Below are 26,319 nucleotides of genomic sequence, written 5' to 3'. Positions count from 1 at the left end.
CTCCATTTTATTATGTTTTGCCATATCTTTTTACTTTTGTCTTTTTTCTGTCCTTTGACTTTAGGTGAGGTTTAAGAAAACAACAAATATTTGGATTTTCCTTTTTGAACCAAATCTGATACTTAAATAGTACCTTTAAAGTGGTTATGTGCTGTGAGGTTTTATTTTTTTCTTTGTTTATGTTTTAATTTTTCTGCCTCTTTGCCCTTCTTAAATTATGCTATATGCATAGTTCTTTGTATTTTTGGCCCTATGAGTATTTTAAATTATCTAGATTTATTTTCTTAGTTATTTCCCTAAGTTACTATATTTTTAAATTACGTTAGTTCACACTATACACAGTGTTCTCCATGATGTTTTTTTAAATTTTTTAAAAAATTTTCCTCTTTCTATTTTTAGTAGAGATGGGGTCTCACTCTTGCTCAGGCTGGTCTCAAACTCCTGAGCTCAAGCAATCCTCCTGCCTTGGCCTCCCAGAGTGCTAGGATTACAGGCGTGAGCCACCGCGCCCTGCCCATGATGCTTTTTTAACTTAAGAAAACATGGTGACTGCCCTTTTAAATTGATAACTTCAGAGCAGCATTCACATAATAATTTGAATGGCTTCCTAGTAAGCTTTAGTCTTTTTTTAAAAGATATGTCCTTTTCTCTAATTTATTTTTAAATGTAATACTGCAATGAATATTTTTGCACATGCAGATTTCTGCAAACTAATCTAAATATTTCTGCATGGAAATCCTTGTAATTTTTATTGTGGGTCAAACGTTATAAGTTTTTTAAGTCTTTGGTATATAATGCCAACTTACTCTCCAGAATGGTTCCACCAACATATACTGCTACAATTAGTGCATGCAAATGCCTTTCTTTTCACACATTCATTCTAAAATCGCCCATCTGATGGGTTTAGATTATCTTAATGTTTAAAAAATATTTTGTTGATGGATCTCAATCAATGTGAAGAATACACAAGTGTCTTTTAGTAAGAGACATGATGATAAGAGTTCAGATTTAACAATAAGCTGCAGAAAGTAAAATCCTGGCTTATGAGTTTGCAAGCTGCTGGGCCTGTACCTCATACTCTTATCTATAAAATGGAAGTAATATAAGGACCTAATGCATAGAGTTCATATGAAGATTAAATAAGTAGATTGATTAGCGGAGTGTCTGTGATAATAGTAACTACTATATAAGTATTGACTATTGTTATTATATATAAGATGTTCAAGATATTTACATTTTATTATTTTTCTTTTCAAAATTGTACAGCCTTATTCTTAGCATTGTTGTTATATACTTTCACTTTTCCATCCTATAATTTATTTATTACTTAAACTTTCATTAAAATGTTAGCAATTGTTTTGTACTTTATAAGTTAATTTTAATGGTTTGATTGTTTACCATAATTTCTTTTTAAGCAGTACACTTGGCAACTCAGATATGAAAATGATTGAGCTCCACTCCAGACATATAAAACCTGACAAGCTGTGGGTGGGGAAGATACAATCCATGGTTTAACAAGCACTTCGGGTGGTTTTGGTGCATGCTCAAGTTGAGAGCCACTTCATTAAACCATTCTGCAAGAATAAGGGGAGCAAAGGTAACTGTTATTACTCTACAGTCTCTGGAATCAGATTGTGTAATTTTGAAAACTTGCTTTACTACTTGCTAGCTGCGTGACCTTAAATAAGTTAAACATTTTGTGTCTCAGTTTTTTTTTTATTGGTCAAATGGAGATAAAAGAGTTGTGAAAATCATATGAAATAATATTTGTTAAATCCTTAAAACAGCACCTGCTCCAAAGGAATGCTCAGGTGAATATTAACTATTTTATCTTCCCTTTATATGAGTCCTTGGTATTTTTTCATGACTTAAGTCAATAGGACTGTTTGTTCAACATATGGAATTTTCTGAATCTGTCATTTATATTTCTTTAACATGCAATTTGCAAATGTTAACAAATAACATAAAGGAGAAAGATCCAGGACCAACACTCTGAGTGCATATTCTTGTCTTATTCCTGGTTAAAGATACTTACCTTGCCTCACTAATTTATTGTGTTTCCTACTCCAACATCAGTTCTCCTTTTATTTATATTGATGAAGAGTTTCCATATAAAATTTCATTTGAACAAAGAACTATGTCTAGAAGAAAAGATAACAAAATCCAGTCATCTAGTTAAATCTTTTCCCGTTAGAGATGAGGAAACTGAGACCCTTTGAAGTTAAGGATCAAATATAAGGTCTCAAGGCATAATGAAACAACCAAAATCAAAGCACTCCACGTCTGAGTTTTGTTGTTGTTGTGTTTTTTTTTTTTTCTCAATTATTCCACTTGGCAGCATGAGACTGGGAACATGTCTACGTGACTGCTAGTTTCTGATGGGAAGGTGATTAAAGTGTTGTCAGTGTGAGAATAACTATGAAATGTGTTTAATTTTGGCCTTCTCCTTTATTCCACAGAGTGCAAAGTAAAGCTATTAAACAAAGGGTAACGTGGTGAGACATGTGGGATTTCTCCTTCAGTCTTGAGAGTTTCTGCCCAGAGACTTTAGGAAGCCATCTGCTCTGTCTTTTTATGATTGACTCATCAGATTGCATGTGCCTATGGTTTTCTAGTATATCGTGGAATTTATACAGTTGTTGTATTTAACATATTTTTTAAAATCATCCACATTTTCCACTTTACATTTTCTATTGCCTTTTACTTGTATTATTGTGTATAATTAGGTTTTATCTAAGTAAACTTAATTGATTTTATCATGTTTATTTTTTACTTATTTTGTTTGCACTCTTTTGATGCACCTCAAATATTGTTCATTTTAACATTAGTTTATCTTTGTTTCATTTCCTCTATTGGATATTCTTAGTTATGTTTACTGATTTTATCATGTGGTTTCTTGTAATTCTTACAATTTAGTTTTCAGCCTAAACAGTTGCTTTAATTTTACTCTGGCTTTTTATACCTTAATTATTTTACTTTAGCTTTATTTCATAATTGTCTCATTCAATATGTTTTTAGTTTATCACTTGTTTTGCTTACTCTGTTTAAGCAGTTGGACAAGAAGAGGCAGACCTATAGAGAGAACTTATGTGAGAATAATTTAGTATCTATGGATCCTCTTTCAGCTTCAGTTAAATGACTCCACATTGTCCTCAGTATTGAACACCTAAGAATAACTAAAGTAAGTAAATTGGTATTTACTCCAACTCTTTGAAAAAATAAACAGCTTTATTGAAGTATAATTCATATTCCACAGAATCCACACATGAAAGCAAACAATTCAATGAATTTTCCACAAAGTTGTATATTCATGACAATAATAAATTTTAGAATATTTTTATTATGGCAAAAAGAAATTCCACACCCCTGAAGGTCACCCCTCAACCTAGCCACCTTCTACACCATAGGCCACTACTAATCTACTTTTTTCCATAGATTTACCTAGTCTAGATATTTCATATAAATGAAGTAATACAATATGGGGTCCTTTTGTAAGTGACTGCTTTCACTTAACACTGGGAACTGTTTTCAAGGTGAATCCATATTGTGGAATGTATCAGTACGTCATTTATTACTGTTGAGTAATATTCCATTGCATTGATAGATCACATTTTATTTATCCATTCATCATTTGATGAACATTTGAGTTGTTTCCACCTTTCTTTCATCTATTACAAATAGTGTTGCTATGCATAATTGTGTACCATATGTTTCATGAACATATGTTTTCATATCTTTTGAGCATGTACCTAGAAGTAAAATAGCTGGATCCTAGGGTAATTTTATGTTTAACGTTTTGAGGAGCTACAAATCATTTTTCAAAGTAGATACACCATTTTAAATTCCCACCAGCAGTGTATAAAGGTTCTAATTTGTCCATATCTTTACAAACAGCTGTAATTATCTGTTTATTTTCATTACAGCCCCTCTAGTGGGTATAGAGTAGTACCTAATTGTGGTTTTGATTTACATATTCTTGGTGGCTAATGGTATTAAATATCTTTTCAGGTGCTTACTAGTCATCTACATATCTTCTTTGGAGAACTATGTATTCAGATCTTTTGCCCATTATTTAATTGGGTTATAGTTCTATTATTGAGTTGCAGCAATCCTTTATATGTTGCAGATACATAGTTTGCAAAATGTGGTCCCTTATTGGATATATGGTTTACAAAAATTTTCTCCCATATATGTCTTTTATAATTACCTTTACTGGTGCTTTTTGTTTTTTTATATAGATTTGAATTTTCATCTAGTGTACATGCTTGCAGCCTGAAGAATTTCCTTTAGTATTTCTTTAAGGTGGGTCTGCTAGTAACAAAATTCTTTCAATTTTTCCTTATCTGGGAAAGTATTTTTTTTTTTTTTGCCTTCATTTTTGGAAGATACTTTTGCCTTTGACCTCTATTATTTCTGATGAGAAGTCAACTGCTAATGTTATCTTGGTTCCCTTGCATGTGACAGTGGTTTATCATTTGCTTTTATTAAGATATTCTTTTTTCCTTTTCCTTTTGACCTTTTTGCTAAGTTGTATTTGGATGTGGACCTTTTTTGGCATTATCCTGCTTGGAATTTTTTTAGCTTTTTGGATGTGTAGATTAATATTATGATATTAATCATCAAATTAGAAAATTTTTCAGCCATTACTTATTTGAATTTTTTTTTCCATTTCTTTCATTCACTGTTTCATCTTACGTTGGTGTGCCCCTCATGGTAACATATGGTACCTCTTGGTGGAAGCTGAGGGGAGAAGGAGCCCCATCATTTCAGGTACACCCACTTCTTTGACATATCTCTGGAAACTTTTTTCACATTGTTAGTCATTCCATTTTCACATCCACATGTTAGCAACTGCTTTTAAGCTTTCTGAAGACAGCATTGAGTCTTATATAGTTTAAATACTCCAATAGAAACAGATGAGTATTTCGGATGTAAAATGTAGATGATGATGAAAAGTGTTGATATAAATGCATAAAGGTAGAAATTTATTACTTTCAAAGATTTAATTTTCTCAATTTCATGTTTTCACTTGTTAGTGAAATAAGTGATTAATCTTTTTGTTGCTTAATATTTAAGTCAGAAATGATATTAACTGATTACTTAAAGCCACTCTTTTTTACGATATCATTTCCATGATAGTTTTGAAGTTTTACTGGCTAATAACCCAAAATATCATTGGTATCTGAAATTCTTCCAATCTTCAATATTTACCCAAATATTTTAATAATCTCTCTTACCTTATACCCAGGATAAAAGGGGGAAAAGTGGTTTGACAAGAGCAAACCTTTATGGTTTATAGTCTTGCATGGGTTTATAAGCAAGGCAAAAATATTGTCTGATTATAAAATTAGGATATAAAACATTAAAAATAATTTTGATTTGAATAAAAAGGCAACAAATAGTTTTGGAGATATATTTCTGGAAAGAGTCCTGTTGTAATTTTGGTAACTCATTTATGAGGACAATACAATAAAAATATAAGTTCTCTAAGAAAACTCAGAATAGATGTTCCAAATTGTTATAGATCCACTTTTCCTCCTTCCAAAAAACATCTAATATTAATATTTGGGTGTGATGTTTTGAAAGTCTGTTTTAATTATAGTAACTTTTTGATGAATGGAGTCTTTGCTACTCAATCTATTTTATGTATGTTTCACCAATATTAAATAACATTTTAAAATATCAACAAGATGCAGGCTTCAGGCAAGTTTAATTTTAATCTATACTTCAATTCAGAAAAAAAATTTTAAACATACAAGCCATTATTGTTTTTATACTTTTATTTTCTTAACCAATGAAAAGATTAAAAATAACATACTGGAAAAGTAGCTGCAACATATATTAAAAGGAAAGGGTTAATATTCAATATTTGGATATAATATGGCATATATGAATATCTAATATTGAGATCAGCACCTCTTAAAATAATATAATAATACAATTGACAAAGATGTATTCTGTTTAAACATACTAAATATTTAAAACATAGCCTTTTAAATTGCCCACTAAATGATCATACACGTACACACATTTATATACACTCACACGCAAGAATGTATCCACATAAGAACTTCAAAGCAGGAGTGTTTGTCACTAATACACAAGAAAATTTAAGAATCAATAAAAGTATTACAACTTGAAATTGAGAAAAGTACTAGCCAAGCTAGGATTCAAAACATGCAAATGAAATATGACAGTTTTTGAAAGTCACAGTATCTCTTTGAAAATACTCCAAATCTCTTGATTTTAAAGAAATATTAACTGGAGCTTAATTGTGTTAGAACAATCAACACCTGGCTGTCACATAAACCATACATAAGTCCATGACAGGATAATATCATATGCATAAGAATGAAGAGACATTAGCATCAAAGATTCTAAAAAGCAGGTCATATAAGTATGAGGAGAGCAGCCTAGCTAACCTGTAGGTGTCACAATTCCTACAGCAAAATACATCTAGGCTTACACTAATACTGTCAAGCTTATAAAGGCATGAAATAGAGAAGAGAACTAGGTGTGCCCCAGTCAATGCAGGTGGAGGTGAGGGCAAACTGCAAATCCATGAATGAATCCTCACTGTTGACCAGTGAAATGGCTAACCTTGATAGTCACTCAAGCATCTCTTACAGCATGCACAGCAAGCTGACTAAAGCAGAATATGTCCAAATTGTTGATAGATGCTTGATATTTCCTAAGCTAATTTCAAGCTTCAACAGTTGAAATGAAAAAGAAATCTTGCATCTGCTATAGATTCCTTTTTACCCTTCAAAATTAATAAAATACATAATTTAATAATAAATGAAAATAGAATGTATGTATATATGTACGTATGTATGTCTGCCCCAAATCTCTGACAAGTAACTCCCAAAATTTTAATCTCTATTAGTTCCTTGTGAAAGGCAAATTGGGCTCCCCATCTAAAAGTATAGCAAGCAATGAAAAATAGCAGTAAAAATTTTTTAAAAAGATGGAATTGTTAAAAGTAGAGAAACCTATGTGATCAATTAAAATAAATAATTTTCCTTATACAGATTTACTCTGAAGTTAAGGTCTTAAATGAGAAAGGCTGTTATCTGGCAGAGCTAGAGAATAATTAGTTTCCAAAGGCATTTGATTTTTGTCAGAATTCAGGTCCGTAAGGTTGTAGGTCTGAGATTTCCCTTTCCCTAATGACTGTCTTCTGAAGCCACTCTCTCCTCTTCATGTCTATTCAAATTCCTTTTCACATGACTTCCTCCATTTTCAAAGATGGCAGCTGCCTATCGGATCCTTCTCATACTTCAGATCTCTCTTAATTTTCCTTCCTCCAGCCAGAGAAAACTCTCTGCTTTTACAGGGCCCCTGTGATTAAATCAGGCCCACCTGATAATCCTTTGCTCCCATTGGACTTCACTTTGAAAACCTAAATTCTGAGGTAAAATTATTAGAAGTTTAAAGAAGGTGGAAACAGAACATCGAATCAAGTACAAACTACTTCTGAGCATGGATCCTTGTGTGACTGCACAGGTTGCATATCTTTGAATCTGCCTTTGAGTGGGAGAAACTCAATAACTTCTCCAATGCTATGTATGGGTGTTGAATATTTTAGGGTGACTATTAAAATTATAGAAACTTGAGCTGTGGATTCCAAACCATCCAACAAAAGGGGAGGTGGAAAAATAAACTATTTCGAAATAATGATGATGCGATATGGGCTGAAATGATTTACTTACTCAATATTTGTGGTAATGGTTGTCTTTTGAGAGATTTGAGAGGAGAATTGAGGACTCACTCAGGGAAAATGTGAATTTACTAATTTGTCTTGTTTTATTTTTTTTAATTAAAAAATCTTACCAAAAAAAGACCAAATAAGAATATTTGATATTTTTGGTTGGTGAGTACTTTGGTATAATATTAATTTCTACGAGTGTGTGTATGTATGTGTGTGTCTGTAGTAAAAAAATAATAAAACAACTCCAATTCACTAGTGGTGTCCATTAATAAAGAAATAAGAAAGATTTAAAACATGAAACTTCTATACTAAAATTAAAATGAACAATAAAATTAATCTTACAATTAATCAATAAATACATGTTAGCATGATCTTGAAATATTGCAAATGTGGCAGATACATCCTGAAAGTTCACATGAATAATGTAAAAAAACAATGCAATATTAATTAATTTAACCCTACATATTTCAGCACCTCTAATATAACATGCAAATGAAAAAAACAATACACTAGGAAACTAGTCACAGTATGTTGACTGGTTTCCATCATGGTTATAGGATACTTTCAATAAAATTCAACACTTATAGAAGATTAAAAAATAAATCCTAACAGACCTGAAATAGAAGGAAACCCTCTTAACTTAGTAACTATTAAATATTTACAAATGATATTATACATTAAGGGAAACCCTAGGATTAGAACAAGAGATGATGCCTACTGTCACCACTACTACGTAATGTATGATCAATTCTATCTAATGTCATAAAAAAAGAAAAAGATAAAATTGGAATTGGAAAAGAAAAAACCTGCCATTATTTGTAATACATGTAAATAATAATGGTAAATAATTTAATATGATTATCTCCTAAGGAAAAAATAGAAATAAAAATCAACAAATCATTAGCACTTATATAATAAAAGAGTTAGTAAAGTCTCTACATAAAACATCTGTTTATAAAAATCAATTACAACAACAAGAGAGAGAGAAATTGAAAGGAAGAGGTAGGTCAATAGGAAAAGGTGAATAAGTTAGGATTTTCCGAAGAGGGTTTCAACAATATCTCCCAGCTCACAAGCTCTTCTGCAATGTGACCTGTGACTGAACAGGTAATTAAAAGATATAAACCCCAAAGGCCATCAAGCATATGAAGAGATGCTGAAATTCATTAGTAATTAGAGCCAAATAAATTGAAGTAATAATGAAATATCACACTGTACCTATCAGTTTGGCACTGAGTGAAAAGTTGGATATCACCAGTTGGTGAGGGTGTGGGAATAAAGGAACATGCACAAAGTAGGGGGAAGCTGGAAAATCCAGTACTTGTCACGGTTCAGAATCAAATTAAATATATGAATACAGTTTTGACCCAATAACAACACTCTCATGCAGAGATCCAAAAAGAAACGTACAAAGATATTTACGGCATCAGCTGTATCAATCAAAAAGGAAAATGGCTAGAACTGAAAGAATATTTTATGCTGGGACCAAGCAAGTATGTGATGGGGTGGAGGTGCCAGGTAGAATGGGGGTGGGCAGACAGGGAAAAGGCTGATTGGTTGGTACCATTGCTATATTTCCTGAACAAATGTAATGAATATTATAAAAGATGTGGAAATTATTTTCAAATATAAGGAAGACAAGTTAGAAATTAATGTTAAGGCAATATTTTATAGATAAGGTAGCATTTTATATGGATATTTAACAAAGGGTAGAATTTCAAAATAAAAAAGCATTTCAGGCAGATGGAGAAACAAAAGCATTAAGGTCTTTAAAGTTGATGGGCAATTATAATTTCAACAAAGCTGCATGTTGTTTGTAGTCCTACATGAGAATTAAAAACTAAGTAGTATAAAGTAATCTGGAATGGAGATCCATTAACATTTATGAATGAAAAGTTAGATATAAAATATAAGCATAGATAATCTATGTGTGCGTGGAAAATATGCTTCAACTAGGGCATTGGCAGGAGAAATGAATGGGTTAGTTTAGAGAAATATTTTTGAGTATTCAAATTTCATAGAGAGATGAAGAAGAGGAGGAAGTTGAGGCTAAATCAGGTTTCAGCTTTCTTGACAGGTAGGTGTCAGGTGTTCAATATTTTGCAGTTCAAATGCACTTTCACACATGGTATGTCATTAAACTCTAATTGATTCAAGCATATCAATCATTAATATTTCTTCTTTCCTGGAAGAAAATTTAAGTTCACTTAATTAAAATTTTGGATGCACAGTATGGTGTCTAACTCCACTATCCACATCTAATTTCTCATTAGTCTCTCTCTTCCAGTGATAGTACACCAGAAGTAGAGATTTATCTTTCATTTACTTATGCAATAGCAAAAAGGAGAGGGTCTAGTTACAATTTACTCAACCTAATGTTTCATAGAAAGACAAACTTATAAATTATAACATTCTCTTACTAAATCATGTTGACTAGTTAAGGAGCATCTTTTATTTCACCATATAATTTGAACAAAATCCTACATACCGTGTAAACTCTAAACACTTGAAACATAATATCATTCTGTATATTTTCAAAGAAGGGGGGAAAACATTGTAGTGTTTAATTAAAAAATAAAAAAGCAAAAAACCAAGATGATAAACTAACATCAATTATATTTTTTGCTTATTTTAACTTCTGCAATTACATGAGAAACAAAAATTAAAACATAACTTCTGCATTTTTGTGTAAAAAATCCAAATGCACTGATATAGAAAACTGTGCATAATTTATAACTATGTAAAAAAGTCATATTCCAATATACTATATACAATACAATCCCTTCCATAAAGAAAAATAAGACTAGATAAAAAAACAAACAAACAAAAACTCCACTATCTTTTTTCACCCTTTGAATGTTTCCTAACAATATGAACTTTGGATAGGCTGAGTTTAGCACATGAAAGAGACTTCCTGAAATTTCGTTAGAAATGTGGAAAATATGAAGTATTGATTTTAATGGATGTTATCACAGAAATGGTAGCAAAAGGAGGGAGAATGAATGAAATTTCCCCTGAGCAGAAATTCTAAAGTGATAAGAATACAAAAACTAATGTCTTTTTCAATAACGTTTGCGATATAAACTTGAAGTGAAAATATAGAGTGGTGAGTGCCAAGGCAATGCCCTGCTTATTGGCTTTGGGGCATTGCCTGATAAAATCTCTGATGAATGCTACATTATCAAAGTAGCATTTATGTGATCAGAGGAGATAGGCACAAGAATAAGAAATAACCACCAGTGAGAACAACTTAAAGCAATTTTCTATAGTTGCAGGGAGCTGGAGAGGGCAGGAGCAAGCCAATTCACCTTACATGCCCACATCAGCAATTGGGGAGGTTCTCTTGGTAAGTTGAGTGTTTCAGACAATGATAAAAAGAGCGTTGAATAGCATAAATACCTGTATTTTATTACATATGTTACCCATGGTAAGATGAACTACACTTTTTATAAACCAGTAATATAGAAAAACTGCTGCTAATGAAATGCTGACAAAATGTATTTTTTTCACAGATAATTTTATTTTATTTTTAATGAAAGAGGTCTTTAGATGGATCTTGATTTACAAATCCCTTTGTGAATATGAAGTGGAAAATGTAAGCAAAGTAAATTTAAGATATCATTAAAACTATTTCACATTCATGGTCTCATCTACTGAGTCACTTTTCAACTTGAAATCATCATTTGTGAAAATAGCATCCTCTATGCTATTATAAAAGTTGATGATGTAGCATTTTATTTAAATTTCTTTTTAAGTTCTTCTGTTGTCTCTGGAATTTTCTTTACAGATGTTGACTAACACATACGGATATGATATATGTGACATACTCTCAAATGGCACAGGAAAAATTACTGAGAGATGATTGATAGATGATAGATGACAGATAGATAGAAGGTAGATAGACAGATTCTGGTCTTACTTCCTGAAACCACTGAATTGAATCCTCTACCCACTTCCCTGGCATTACCACCCCCAGCCCCTTATTTGTTTCTCTTGTAAATTTGCCTTTCTTTGGTTTAAGAACAAGTACATACTCCTTATGATATATTGCTCCTCCCCCCCAGCATAGTGTATTCTGCTTGCCCTATTGTTAGAATCAGAAGTCTGTTTTCTAATGATTTACATGTTCTCATACAGAGGAATTCAGTAAATTGATGCTGCTACTGCTACTGAAAATGACAGAGAAGAAGAAGAAAAAATCCATTGCAAATAACAAAATATAGAAAAGTAATTGAAAATTACTTTGGGCTCAAAAATTCTACAATCAAACTGAAGAAATATACTTTTTTTCCCTTCATATTAATCAAACCATCCAAGGTATGTGACATGATTTATTAAGTTGTTTGAGATGCCTTTAGATTTTGTTTAGATATAGGAAAAATGTTGTGAAATATACTTTTTACAAAGTACATCATATTAAATTACAAATAAGATCTCCAAATTATTTAATTTTCAAATTCAGATATTTTTCAAAGTGAAAAAATAATATAAATGATCAAAACTATATATGTATGTACATGTATACTTGTACATTTGTTGACTGAAAATGTTTTATTATACTGGAGAAGCAATACAATACTTCTTTCAAAAATATTTTCAAAAATTTATTTTATTTTTCCCCAAAATATATATCAAGTGGCTGAGGAAAAATTATTGTTATTTTCACCATATCTAAGACCTAGGAGGAAGTACCTCTCCCAAGCAACTGTGCCCTAGTTCACTCAGTTTTAACAAGCACTCTGCAGACTGGCCTTGGGAAAGAGCTGTTAGTGACACATAGTCTGGAAAATATCAGAACAGTAATAAAAAGATTATTTCTGGTTATCTTTTTGATTTAACTATACATAAAAGTGAGAACTTAGTTCACTGCTTATGTGCTTCACACAATACCAAATAAGATAAGAACAAAAGTGTGCAGCACCCAATGAAGATGTACCAACCCATGGGCTTATATTACTACAACTAGTAGTAATAATACTTGTTTAACATGTAAATACAGCATCTAACAAAAGTATTAAACTACCTGGGTTATTGGAATAACAGACATAAATGCATCATTTTCAGGTAAATGGAGAAATATGGTCACATTAATTGTAAGTTTTAGACTTCTGTTATTGTTTCTATACCTTTATACACTGTATCTTTCGTGTTTAGATAGTTGACTCTCATACAGATTCAAGAATAGTTACATATTATCAAGGAAGAAAATTTTCCTATAAAATATATGTTTGTCTTTATTTCTAACTTTGTGACTTAAGCCTTATATGTGAAAAAGTAAATTTTAAAATGGTCCTTGGGAGTTTATAAAAGGAATATGCATTTGTTAATAGTAAATTTTTATGTTTAAAAAATGTTGATAACTCAGGCTGAGGTCTTCGGGTTTTTGGAGTATTAATAATGCTTTTCTTAAAAATCACTCAATCACATTTTTCACCTGATGATCGATTCACTAGGGTGAACAGTGTATTGTGTCAATAGTGGGAGCAAATCACATCTACTTAGTAACTTGTGCTGTTTCAATTGCTTTCAAAAATAAATGTATTGTCCAGTCTGTTTTTTTAAAAAAACCATAATTTCTTTGTAAAATAATTCTATGCTTCATATGCAACCAGAGAAAATGGTAATTCTTCTTTTAGTTCTTTGAGGTATCTCCATATTACTTTCCATAGAAGTTGTACTAATTTGCAGTCTCAACAACAGTGTATGAGTCTTCCTGTCTCTTTGATATAAGCCATTCTCACTGGAGTTAAGTGATATCTCATTGTGGTTCTGATTTGTATTTCCAAATGATTAGAGATGTTGAGCATTTTTTCATGTTTGTTGGTCATTAGTCTATCTTCTTTTGAAAAGTTTCTGTTCATGTCTTTTGCCCACTTTTTAATGGGTTTGTTTGATTTTTTCTTGCTCCTTTGCTTGAGTTCTCTATAGATTGTAGTTATCAGCCCTTTATCAGATATATAGCATGCAAATATTTTCTCCCATTCTGTAAGTTGTCTATTTTTCAAGTTTTCCATATTTGTTTTAGTTTTTCTTTTTCCCAGGGGTGATGGGGTGGGTCTTTAGGAATGTCATGGAAAGGATCTGCAGCAAATGCTGTCAGCTCTATTGTTGGGAGTTGTAGAGTGGATTGTTGGAATTTCCCATGGAAAAAGCAAGCTTAGCCTATGAGCACATTTCAATGAAGAATATAGAAAAATATGGGGAGTCAGGTTGGACTGAGTGAAGACAGAGTCAGTAGACTTATGGCATTGTGACAGAAGGTTTTTTTTGTAATTAAAATAATTTTATTCAAGGCAATTCAACATTTTTAAAGATACCCTATATTCATATTACATTAGTTGGGAATTATTTCAAAGTATGAAGCGAATAAATTTTAATTGTTCTAAAGAAAGTCTATACATTTTAATTGTATTTTAACTTATTTGCAAAGAGAATATGTCCTCTCAGAGCATTTTATGATATTAGAGCAAAACATGACACACTCAACTGAAATATTGATTTTTTTAATTAACAAGAAATGGTTATGTTAGTAAGTACTTTTCTCAGTTTATCATTGGTATCTTGAAAACTTTTTTCATTTTTAGATGACTTACATTTGAAATCTTACATTCCATTAAAGCAATTGTATTTCTTCATACCAAGTTTCCCCTTTTAAAATTTTAACAAAATCACTATCAAAGACACTAATGGGTTATTATCTTCTCTTTTCAAGCTAGTTATTGGACTTTAATAGCTTCCATTCCTTTGACAGTATCATTTTTCCCCCGACAGACAAATAATCAACCAATCAATTTGTGAAGAGATTTTCCCTCTTATGGATTTCCTATTTAGAATGTCCTCTAAATTTAGAATAAGGACAATCTTCTTTAAATTTGAAATGATTCTCAAAATTGGTTTACTTCCCTGTTCCCTGCTTTTATTATTGCTTCCAATCTCATGAGCTCACAAATTCTTTATAAATATTTCCATTTTAAATGCTTTAAAAAATCAAGTATAAAGAGTGGTGCTTCTGAGACAAGACACTTGACTCTCTTAGATATCTAAATTTCAATTTGAAATAACTCAATCAGTATAAAAAATCTATATTATCGTTGGAAAGTAGAAAATGTCCTTCCAGATGTCTAAAATTTAAAGGAGTATTTTCCAAAAGAAAAGGTTCAGAATGAGAAAAATGAAGCGCAAACCAAATATGTTTCACTGGGTACCAAAAAGAAGTCTACCGGGATAAGAAGTGAAAAGTTCCCATCTTTACTCAGAGCCTGTTATCCACTTGCATTCTATCAGAGCAGGAGCCAGAGGTGAGGACAGAAAACAGTGTGCTCAGTGAGTAGAAACAGATCTTACCACTCTCAGAGGCTCCAACCTGCTCACTGAGTAGGGCAAGTGTGCGTCATAGAGATCTGCTCATAGCTTGTTCTCTTTACCTTATGTGGTCCCATGTCTGTCTTTTCCCTGCATCACATGAAAACAGGGCTTCTTACTTCTCCCTCAAAGCCTATTTTTGCAGTAGACTGAATCTATTATGTGATCTCAGAGCATAACATACCTCCCCTTTGCAACAGTATTGAGAGTATTGTTATGTTTGTTTGCATAATTATTTATTAATGTCTGTCTCATGCTAAAATGCAAACATTATGAAGGTAGGTTTCTCATCTGCTTTTGCACACCCTTTATTTATATTCCACACAGTGCCAGTTATATCATAGACCATCAATAAATACATGTTGAAGGAAGGAAGAGTGGTTGATACTTATTAGCAGTTTTGAGATAACAAAAGGTGAATGCACACCAGCAAACAACTTGAAATTGAGCATTTGCAACCATTGCTGTAAAGACCATCAGTCATTCTTGGCCACAGGCAATATTTCCATTGACTACGTCACTCTTGGACCCTGGATTACAGCAATCTTACTCATTGTTTCTACTGCTACCTCAGGTTCTAGTCTACCAAAACCTATTTCTTTTTTTGAAAAGTAAAAAACTGTGTTTTTATTTTTGCCATTGGATCTTCTTATCATGACTTGGCTGTTTAAGTGAGGAATGTTTTCCATTTACACACATGGACAAAGGTATTTCCTAAATTAAGTTGCATACTATCCTTACATAAATAATGCTGATGAAATGTAAAAGCAGAGCAATAACTATTTTTCTAAATGAGAAATTTCACATACATATATTTCTTATGTCTGTATTTGTGTTACATAAAAAATATAATAGATACATATGTGTGAACTTAATAGCAGTTATCTCTGAATGGTGAATAGTTTTATTATAGATATTTGTAGTTCCTAAAATTTTTCAAAGGTGATAGTTACATAATAATAAAGAAGCTACATTTGAAAACTTCAGAAAATTATAAATTTTGATGATCTGTTTTCCTCTTATTCCTTATTTTTTCAAAAAAGTAATCCAGATATATATAGCTTGATAAAGATTTCTAAACATGACCTCAAATTATATCAATTTTGAAACAATAATAACTTGACTTACCCTGAAAATTAACTTATACTATTAAATTAAAATGCTTAAAACATAGCAGGGCTTACATTATATCTATTTTCTCTCATCAAGACCTAATTTACTCTCTCTCCACTGTACATATGATTAGAATTAACAAAGCACTGATATCCCCAAGGATATATAATTTTTTTTACTCAAGAAATCACTGAAGAGGGTAAGAAAGGTCTTTTTTCATAAAGTCCAATCTATTTGCTGATGAAGCCATTCCATGTCAGAAAGCTCATGCTACTTAGAACCTCATACCTTTGCTAAGCATCTCTTCTATGTAGTTGCATATCTAAAATAGGAAGCTCTTTTTCAGCACGGATCCTGTATGGAGCTCTGGACCATTAATGCTCTGCTATGTCATTAACATAATCTAAACCAGACCTTTTCTTTATAGCTGTGGCACTAAATTGTCATTTCTAACTCTGATAGTAATTTTATGAATTCTGGGTGTGGAGAATGGGTGGAAGGAGAGGTGAGAATGGAGGGGTTTGCATTTCTTCTTTAAGGATAGATTGCAATGAATAAAAATACCAAGAAGTGAAAACAAATGTTCTAAACTACGTGTTACAAACAAATAATTATTTTTTTTCCAACCTCATAAGCTGAAATTTCTGTAGTTTGGGTGAAAAAAAAATGAAAGAAAACTAAAGAAAAGAAAAAAGAAACCACAAATAAGAACAAAAAACAGACTCTAGAACTAATCTTAGGACCTAGGAGTCTTGAATTTTAGTGACTATTAGGGAGATAGGAGACAGAGTTATAGGGATAGACAACATAACATTTAGGGTTCAAATTTGTCTTATCCACGTGATCTGAAAAGCCCCAAGTTGTGACATTCATCTAGGCCTCCCCTGGGTGCTAGTTCCTCCAGGTGCATACATACATAATAAAACTGTAAACAATAAATGTTTGGGAGTAACAAACATCAAATTTCAAATTCAAGAGTATCTACCTTTGGCTGCATAAGAGAGGAATGAAATTAAAGAGAAGTATACAGAGAGCTAATATTTTATTTCTTCATCCATATAGAGTGAGCGTGTTGTTTTTGTTAGATTAATCTTTGAACACTTTTACATATCTAGAATACCTTTTAATAATTTAAATTTTAAATAAGAGTCTAATTAGTTGAATAATTTGTGTGGTGACACTAAACATATCAAAAATAAGACATTAAGAAAAATACTAATACTTTTGTCTGCTATAAAATTTTTAAAACTTAAAAAAGTTTGCATTTTAATTAAAAGACAAATGAAAGCCAGGATAATCTTTGTACCATACAAACAAAAATGGTTAATACTCATGAATTTATTTTATTTTGCTTTTTAATTTAAAATTGTTTGTATTTAAATTTTGTTCATTTAGTTTTTGAATTGATAATGTATTCATGTGGTACATAATCCAATATATACAAAAAGAATTGTTACCATAGAAGCCTATGAAGTATATAACTGATTTATGTATCTGATAATAATGAGCAGGGAAAAGACATGAATAAACAATTTGCAAAAGGTAAAACGGCTGATTCATGAAAATGGCATGCAGATTCGGTTTGCAGAGGTTAAACTTTGTCCTCTCCAGTGAAAAATGTTAGCAGTCTAAATTAGAGAAATTAGTATAGATGTTTAACATTCAGTTTAAAATTCAGCTTTTTTACCATAAATTCATGAAATATCTCAAGCTTTATTTAGCCAGGAGCAGACTCATAGCTCTGTCCCTGCCTCGTCCTCTTTGACTCTTGTCACATATTTCTGTCCGTAAGGAGAAGTATTGTTTTCTTAAGTCACTCTGCTCCTCTTCATTATTTGTTTGCAGGGTCTTTCTAAGCCCCCATTTCTTTTCTCATTTTTGTGTTAACCTAGTTCGAAAATGTTTGTGAACAGTCCCCTGGTGCTGCTGTAGCTGTTCTGGCTGTTGCTTGCATTTTTTTTCCCTTCTCCTCCAGATCCTTGTATACGAGTATACTGTATCTTCCCATGTTGCAACTGGTTTCCTCACTCTTCCTTTTTTCTGCTTTCCTCTGCTCATTTTCTTCTGGTGCACTCTCTAAGAGACTCCTTCCCTGATGACATGATCAAGGAGTATCAAGGAAAGAGCACACGAGGGCAAAACGGGGCTCCTGGGGATGTCTGGCTCCAGATGAGGTCCCTCTGTGTCTCTAAAGAGTTTTTTTCACGGATAATAATAAACTTTTTTGACTTCACTTCTACCCTTCTCTTCCTGATCACTTTGGATAAACTAGTTGCATGTTGCAAGGATGACCAACTCATTGAACAAATCTCAGAGTAAGAATGAAGCTTCTAATGACTTCAAATGCTTTCTCTTCACATTGCATTCAAAGGAAATATTGCTTCTCATATTAAATACAAAAACAAATGGTCTATGCTAAAAATAAAACCTTGGGATTACAAAGATAAGTTAGATTTTATTGTGGTTGCTTTGAAATTACTTTGGGGTATATTTTTAACTCAAATGACATTTAAACACTTTAGCATGGTAAAAAATTTGATTAATAGAGGATGTCCCAAAGTTTTATAAAGATTGGGGGGATTAACTCTTCATGTGTTTTATAAGTAGTATGTTCTGGACCGTTGTTTAGCAAATGTTTCTCCAGTTCACATGATATTAAGCCGATTTCTTAATGTTGTAAGAGTTCAGAAAATATATAAACAGTTAATGTTGAAGGAATGGGAGCATGTGTAAACAGTACATTTAAGGCCAAATGAAGCAGTAAGGTTTAGGGTAATTATAGAAAAGAGTAGTTTATATGACTCTCCATTTTGGATAGCATATGCATGCATATATTTTGTATGTTAATATATAAGAAAATAAAGTGCCCATCAATTCATGAGTGAATAAAGAAAATGTGGTATATATATACCATGGAATACTACTAAGCCATGAAAAGGAATGAAATATTGTCTTTTGCAGCAACTTGGGTAGAACTGGAGACCATTATCCTAAGTAAAATATCTCAGGAATGGAAAAACAGATACCATGGGTACTCACTAATAAGTGGGAGCTAAATGATGGGTACACACAGGGACAAAGAGATGTAAAGGGCACTGGAAACCAAAAAGAAGAGAGGCTGGGAGAGCAATGAGGGATAAAAATTTATCTATCAGGTACAATGAACACTATTCTGGTGGTAGGCACACTAAAAGCCTTAATTTCAGTATTATACAATGTATCCATGTAAAAAAATGTACACCCTTAATATTTTGAAATAAAATATAAGAAAATAATTAAATAATATATTATATTATGGATGCAATTATATTTCCTAAAACGTGGTATGCAGAATAACATCGGTCATGTTTTGAAACAAACACACAAAAGAGATAAATGGTGTTTGCTTTTTTTCTTAAAGCATCCTATAGGATCAAGATGTTTTATTTCTATTTTCCCCTATTTTCTGAAGCTTTGTGCTCAAATTACTATTCTAATTAAAAGCAAATTAAATCATAATTCCTTCAAGGCAAAGACACATATATACATAAACAAGCATGATTTGCATTATAATTAGAACTCTTTCCACATTGAGTCAAAGAAAATGAGAGTTAAAGGATTTACACACTTGGATAATATTTGAAATCATAATGCAAAATATAAATCAATGTACCCAGAGAATATTAAAAATTCATTTCAAATATCAACCCAAACTGTCAGGTAATTAAGCTACCATTTTATTGCATAGCATGACAATAGAGACTTCTGTATTCTCTGTTGTTCTGACAGCAATAAAATGTCTTGACAACATGTTTACTGAAAGTAATTGCCAGCAGAAAAAAAGTCTCTTTAAAAAATCTATTAAAATAAGAAAATTTAGCAATTTCACCAATAATCTTTTTAAAAATATTTTTTAAAAAATAGGTAAATAATAAATTAGTTGTAGATGTGATACTGTATAGTTTTGAAAATATTTTCACAAGCATTAATTGATTTGATCAACTCAGATTATGCTAGTGGGAATATGACTATCATTCCTAGTAGGAAGATGAATAAACAGATATTTAGATATCTTCACATATGATATATTAGATAATTAGCTAATAACCTGTTTAATGACTTAATTGCAAAAATTGCTGTCAAAATTAAGCTCAATAATTTCGAGATCAAATTGTTTACCATGTGTCCTTTTTAAATGCATAATCTCAACTTCACTTATTTAAAAGACTTTTAAGATACAGGTAGATGAAAAAAAGAGGGGAAATCCTGCATTTAAACCCAAATTTCATTTGTATACTGGGTTAATAAGTGGAAGATATTTAATTATTTTGAGCCCAATATGAATATGTATTTTAGATTTCAAGTGGTAAAAACTCAAATCAGTTTTCACATAAACCAAAAAGGGAGAGGGGAAATTTATTTGATTATGCTGTTTTGAAGTTCAAGGGAATGTTAATTTAAGACATAACTGAAAATTGACCTTAAAGATTCATCTACTCCAGCTCTTTCTGTCTCTTTATTTGTCTTCCTACAGTAAATCAGATTCATTCTCAGAAAATCCCTTCTCCGTAAGGCATATAGTTATTACTATCCCCTTGTTTCTCACAAAAAAAAAAAATAAAGAGATTTTAAAGCTCTTCCTATGTTCTGTGGAAAATAGCAGGTAAAGCTCTGATTGGCTGTACTTTTCTTTGGCCATCTCAGAAGTAATCATTACGTGATAAACTTAAGAATTCTGACTGGGCAGTGCTAACTCTCTTGTCCATGTGATGGAAGTATCAGGCATACTTTCTGTATGCTTGACAGCTCCTTAAAATTATGATAGTGGAAGAGGATGACTCACATCAGAGCCACATGTTGCAGATTGCTTGACAAATACTATAGACATACCACATTTTCCTCATGACTGTGAAGTGCTCCTGTGCTCTTCTTTAATACGCATACTTACAGCAAAAACTGCCCCACGACATTCTAGAACACTTTGTACCCTCACCAAAAGAAGATATCAAGTTTTTGAAGTTTCAAATCTAGGCTCTCTGGATAATGCATATTTTTGTCAATCATTGCTTGGCAAATAAAGACTAAGAGATAAATATCAAACTAATACACTTAAAATTTGGTAAAGTAAAAAAATAATAGAGACTAGATATAAAACAAATATTTAGTTAAGAGAGAAAGAGACTAGGCATGGTTGCTCAGGGCTGTAATCCCAGCAGTCTGGGAGGCTGAGGTGGGAGGATTGCTGGAGGCCAGGAGTTTGAGTCTGGCCTATGCAAAATAGGAGACTTCATCGCTATCAAAAAAAAAAAAAAAAAAAAAATTAGCCGGGAGTGGTGGGGCACACCTGTAGTTTCAGCTACTGGAGAGACTGAGGCAGGAGGGTCACTTGAGCCCAGGAGCTTGAAGTTGCAGCGAGCTGTGATGATGCCACTGCACTTTAGGTCTGGTGACAGAGCAAGACCCTATCTTAAAAAATAAAAAAGAGAGAGAGTGGGGGGGGCAGGGAGAAAACTTTAATAAGACTGTATCTTAATTGACAAACTTGTGAGTACAAGAAAATATCACATTTCTTTATTTTTTATGAATCAACTTCATTTGTATGTCAAGCTCCTATCCCTTAAAAATAGTGAGAAATCCTACTATAGACAGGACTGTCCCCTACCCCCTAATAGTTATGAGATTCAGAGAATACTAAGATATTTGGAGTGGTTGGTGTGGAAGAGTTGGTTGTAGGAGAGAGTCCCTTGTATGTTCTTTGTCTATACTGTATACTTTCTTAAAAAAAAATCTTATAGCTTTGTCTTCTAACAATTCATTTCATCCCCTAGATGGAGGTTTTGTTAACATTTGTTTTGCATATAGGGCAAATCTAGATATTATTGATGAAAATTCCCATTATATTTTGAAAGGGCTATTTCAAATAGCCCTTTCAAATAAGAGGCTAATTTTCAAAATGAGCGTCTGATGAATGTGCAAACTACACTCATAATTCTTTAAAAATACCTGTGGGGTGGTGCAAAGGCAATTTATGTAACTAAAGCATTTGTACCCCCATAATATTCTGAAATAAAAACATAATTTAAAATACCTTAGTTATTATTTACATTGAGACATATGTCATATGTGGATTTTGGAGGTTATTTCTTGGTTTCTTGTCCAGTAATTCTAAGCCCAGTTTAATATTAGAACTTACCATAAATTCTACTTTCAAAAGAACAGAGGTCAGACTCTAATGTGCACCCAAATGTGGAGATAGGTCAGCCAGCAAAAGTATTATTTTAATATGACTGTGTTGCAAACTATAGCTCCTTGTTAATAATTTCCAACTCAGTCTCTGCGTAGAGTCTATTGAATTACAAAACTATATTGCATTTAAGAATAACTCATTAGAAACTAGATCTTATATTCTTATACTCCTTATCTATTAATAAATTGTGAATAATTATAGACTTAATGTTAGTGTGAATATGTTATATATATAAAAGCAGTCAAATATAAGCAATAGAAGCAATCAAATTTTTATTTTTGTCAAAGCTAATTCTTGTCATGCTTTGATTCTTTTTTTGTCTTTTTGTTGAAATCCCTGATGAACTACTGCTGCTTAGAGAAATAAACTAACACGATTTTCCATTTCACTCATGACATGTGCTGCCTAATTATGACCGTTGCAAGTCACAATTAACTCATTGTCATGGGATTATTATATTTAATAAAAATATGTGTTAGCTTTTTTGTTGTTAAAGTCAAGGAATGAGAAATAGCTGGAGATTTATCACATGCAATCTATGGATTTATGGTTTCTAAAGTATGTTCTGTTAATGTTAATGGACTTTACGTTTAATTAGGTACTGTTGGGAAATGAGAACTTAAAGACAAGTTTCTTTCCTATATTAATTCTCAAAGTTTTTCTATTCTAAAGTATAATTTGGATTTCCAAGAAGAGGCCCAGGAATTTGGTTTTTGTATTTCACATAGCCAAAATGCATTTTCTTGCCATCTCACTTATGGTTAATTCATTCCATTACATCACAGACATGTATTTATTCTAGTGTGGAGTAAGCAAATTCTATTTCCTTGCCTCCATTTGAGTCTGATCATAGTGACTAGTTCTTGTAGAGTCTACTTTTCCAGTGCTTAAGTTAGTAAGGCAAGTGAGTGGGAAATCTCTGTTATGAATGATGGACTTTGAACTCTTAGATGCATCTAGGATAAACATATTTTAGAGGATACAAACTTACTTTAAACTATTCTCAGAAAAAAAAATTAGCTATGAGTTTTTTAAAATTTGTTTTATTTTTTTCCTGCAAATTAACTTTCCTTCACTTGAATTCTATTCTCTTTTCTGCCTCTTCTAGACAGAAAACAGGAAACATTTTTTTAGGTGGGTTTTGACCCTGACAACATCACTGGGAAGGAAGGTGTAAACAGCATTATAAAGAAGTAAGAAGAATTACCTTTTGGGTGCTACCTTTATTTTTGTTACACATATACTCAAGATTGGGTGCTACCTTTATTTTTGTTACACATATACTCAAGATTTTAGTAAATCTGACCTAATTTATGCTCATTTTTTGCCATTAACTCTGTTAACACCCTACTAACAAAGTTATTATTGCTGGGTTAGTACAGTCGTTCTGCTTTTCCTGTCTTTATTTGTTCCTGGCTCTTTAATTTTTATTTCCTTTCTATCTTTGGTGACATTTGATGGGAAAAAAATGGGCTTCTACTAGCATGGAAAAAAGTTTTCCATAATTTTTTCAAGATTTTAAGCATTTACCTTTTCCATTACCAACCATGTTGACCATATAAAGATGCCATTGTTTGTTACTTCTCGGTACTTTCTTCATGAAGGGAAGAATATGAAGTACCCGAAATCAAGGCACTATTTAAACACTCAGAGCCTAAATTTTTCCAATCATTTAGAAAGAAATAATATTACCTACTTCATTGGGTGGTTGTTATGATTCAATTAAATAGTTTGTGTATTATAATGTGATGCTTTATATAATTTAAAAACTTAAGAGAAATGTGAATTTTTAAATTTATTCAATTTTGGTAATGGGTACATGAGTTATTTGCCATCTTTTTGTCTCTACACTTTTAAACTAAAAATGCATAACAATTTCTGAATAGTGGGTTTAAAATAATATTTATGTTTACATTTTGTAGTCTTCTGGGTGGGGAATATAATCTATTTGAATCAGAAAAAATAATTATGTAGGACTAATTGCCTCTCTTTATTGTTCAGTAATATAACTCAGCTTAGTTTTATAGTACACCACTTTTGAATATAGGCATGCATAAAACAAAAAGAATGCACCAATTTTTAAGCAAATATTATCTGAGTCTAGGTTCAAGTCAAAAAAAAAGAACCTTTTCTTAAAAAGTTAGTATCAAATATTGTAAGGTGTGAATAATGGAGATATGCATTAAGAGCATCTCTTTTAAAAATTAAAGCTTAAAAACCAGACATTATTTACGATGTAATGTTAGATCTCATTGCATAACTAAAATTTCACTACACACAGGTTTCATAGATTGTGCTCAGATCATTTTGGAGATGATTAAATGAGGGGCCTTACATTCTTGTCCCCCATATACTTTTTAAGTAGAATTTTTATAAACATACTTCTTTCCAGCTGTGTATGAAATTATTTTGTCACTTTTTATATGTTCTGTACAAAAGAAATAGAACATTATATTACTAAATGAACTTTTAAGCGTGAAAGAGGAAGAAAATTTTGTAATCTTTAGTTGTTCTGCCACCTACATACAGAAAAATCCTGGAGAATGTAGAATTTTAGAGTTAAGGGCTTCTAATCTTCTAAGCCTCCTCCTGAATCTCCTTTTGCTAACTTTCACTGAACATCCTACTCGTGTAGAGCTCTGCCCTATGTAGTGTGACCTCAAGGTTAGCACAGGTTATTCTCCCCTCACCTCCAGGAAGGTTTTTTCTTGTCCCCGTGTAACAAGGGAAAGAGCAGTGGTTTGGCTGTGTAATACCTAAGGAATTATAGTGCAAACATGTGAAGTGGGAATATTTCCTGTAACTGTATTGGGATCTCATGATAAGTGCTGTTTTCTTTTATATCTCGATACTTCTAAATTTGTAATTCATGCTCATGATTATAAGTGGCTTGCCCAAAGTGATTTTCAAAAAGGGAAGGTGGGTTTAAAGCAGGTGCTTTCTCATTCCCAGACCAAGTTTATTTTATTGCACCGCAAACAACTTTAAATAAACTAGATCATGACTGAGGCAGGGGCATAGAAAAGGAGGGTGGCATTGAAAATCAACTACAGGAAATCGGTTCAAGGCCCTTTACACTTTGGAATCAAGAAAGGTTTAAATGCTTGGTCACAAAGCCAAATATTTTTAGTTCTATACATTTCAAGCCAGCTTGTGTGTGCTATTTTACTGCAACTATAATAGGAACTGTAACAGATGGAATGAAACATTGATGACCAAGGATGGCAGATCCAGTTATCCCTAAGGAAATGTGATTTAAAAAGCATCTTGATAAAGACAGGAAGACTAACTGAACTACAGCAGCTGCAATTGCAAAGTAAAATAACAAATGTGTCCTCTATTTGATGTGCATTCTCTTGACAATGTAACAGTCTACAGAAGGAATGCATGTGTGAGGTGTGTGTGTGTGTTTGTATATGTGTGTAAATGTGTGTGTATATATGTGTGTGTATATACGTCTGTATGTATATACTGCATACTTTAACCAGAGTTTGTACAAAGAACAGCATCACCAGCAGCTACTCTTCTTAAGAAACTGAGTGGCAAGGATTTTTTATTGTTCTTGAAGTTGTCTTAATTTATTCTGATGCTCCTTAGTTCTTCAAGTCTCCCAGCCACATACAAATTGGCTAACTTTATTGTGAGCATATGGTTAAGGAGTGACTTTTCATGAGAGTGAATTAATTTATGCCTGCACCTGGTAATAGCAGCTAGAGAATCTTTTGTCTAACCAAAAAATTGGCTAGGCTAATGGAAATGGAAAATAATGTTCAAATTGTTTTAGAAATCAAGACTAGTATTGCTAGGAGGTAACTTCATCAAAACCTTAGAATTGAGGCATAATTTTAACAAGTTAAATATTGCAGGTAAGGAAAAACACATTCTTTTATTCACTGACAGTATTTGC

At 32.0% G+C, this 26,319-nt stretch overlaps 1 long non-coding RNA gene across 4 annotated transcripts in view; it reads left to right on the top strand.

Annotated features, from left to right (window-relative positions):
- Nucleotides 1–1,538: 1,538 nt before the first annotated feature.
- Nucleotides 1,539–26,319, top strand: part of LOC123636457 — a 65,630-nt gene continuing 40,849 nt past the window's right edge. For 2 of the 4 annotated variants that reach the window (XR_006734541.1, XR_006734542.1), the window contains exons 1-2: nt 2,977–3,181; nt 11,849–12,028. This is a non-coding gene — a long non-coding RNA (uncharacterized LOC123636457). Of the gene's footprint in view, nt 1,598–2,976; nt 3,182–4,291; nt 4,303–4,740; nt 4,771–11,848; nt 12,029–26,319 lie in introns of those variants that run through there. The other 2 variants (XR_006734544.1, XR_006734543.1) reach the window with 2 other exon arrangements.

Source organism: Lemur catta, chromosome 4, assembly GCF_020740605.2.
Source record: "Lemur catta isolate mLemCat1 chromosome 4, mLemCat1.pri, whole genome shotgun sequence".
Taxonomy (NCBI): domain Eukaryota; kingdom Metazoa; phylum Chordata; class Mammalia; order Primates; family Lemuridae; genus Lemur; species Lemur catta.
This window is presented reverse-complemented; position numbering and strand designations above follow the sequence as displayed.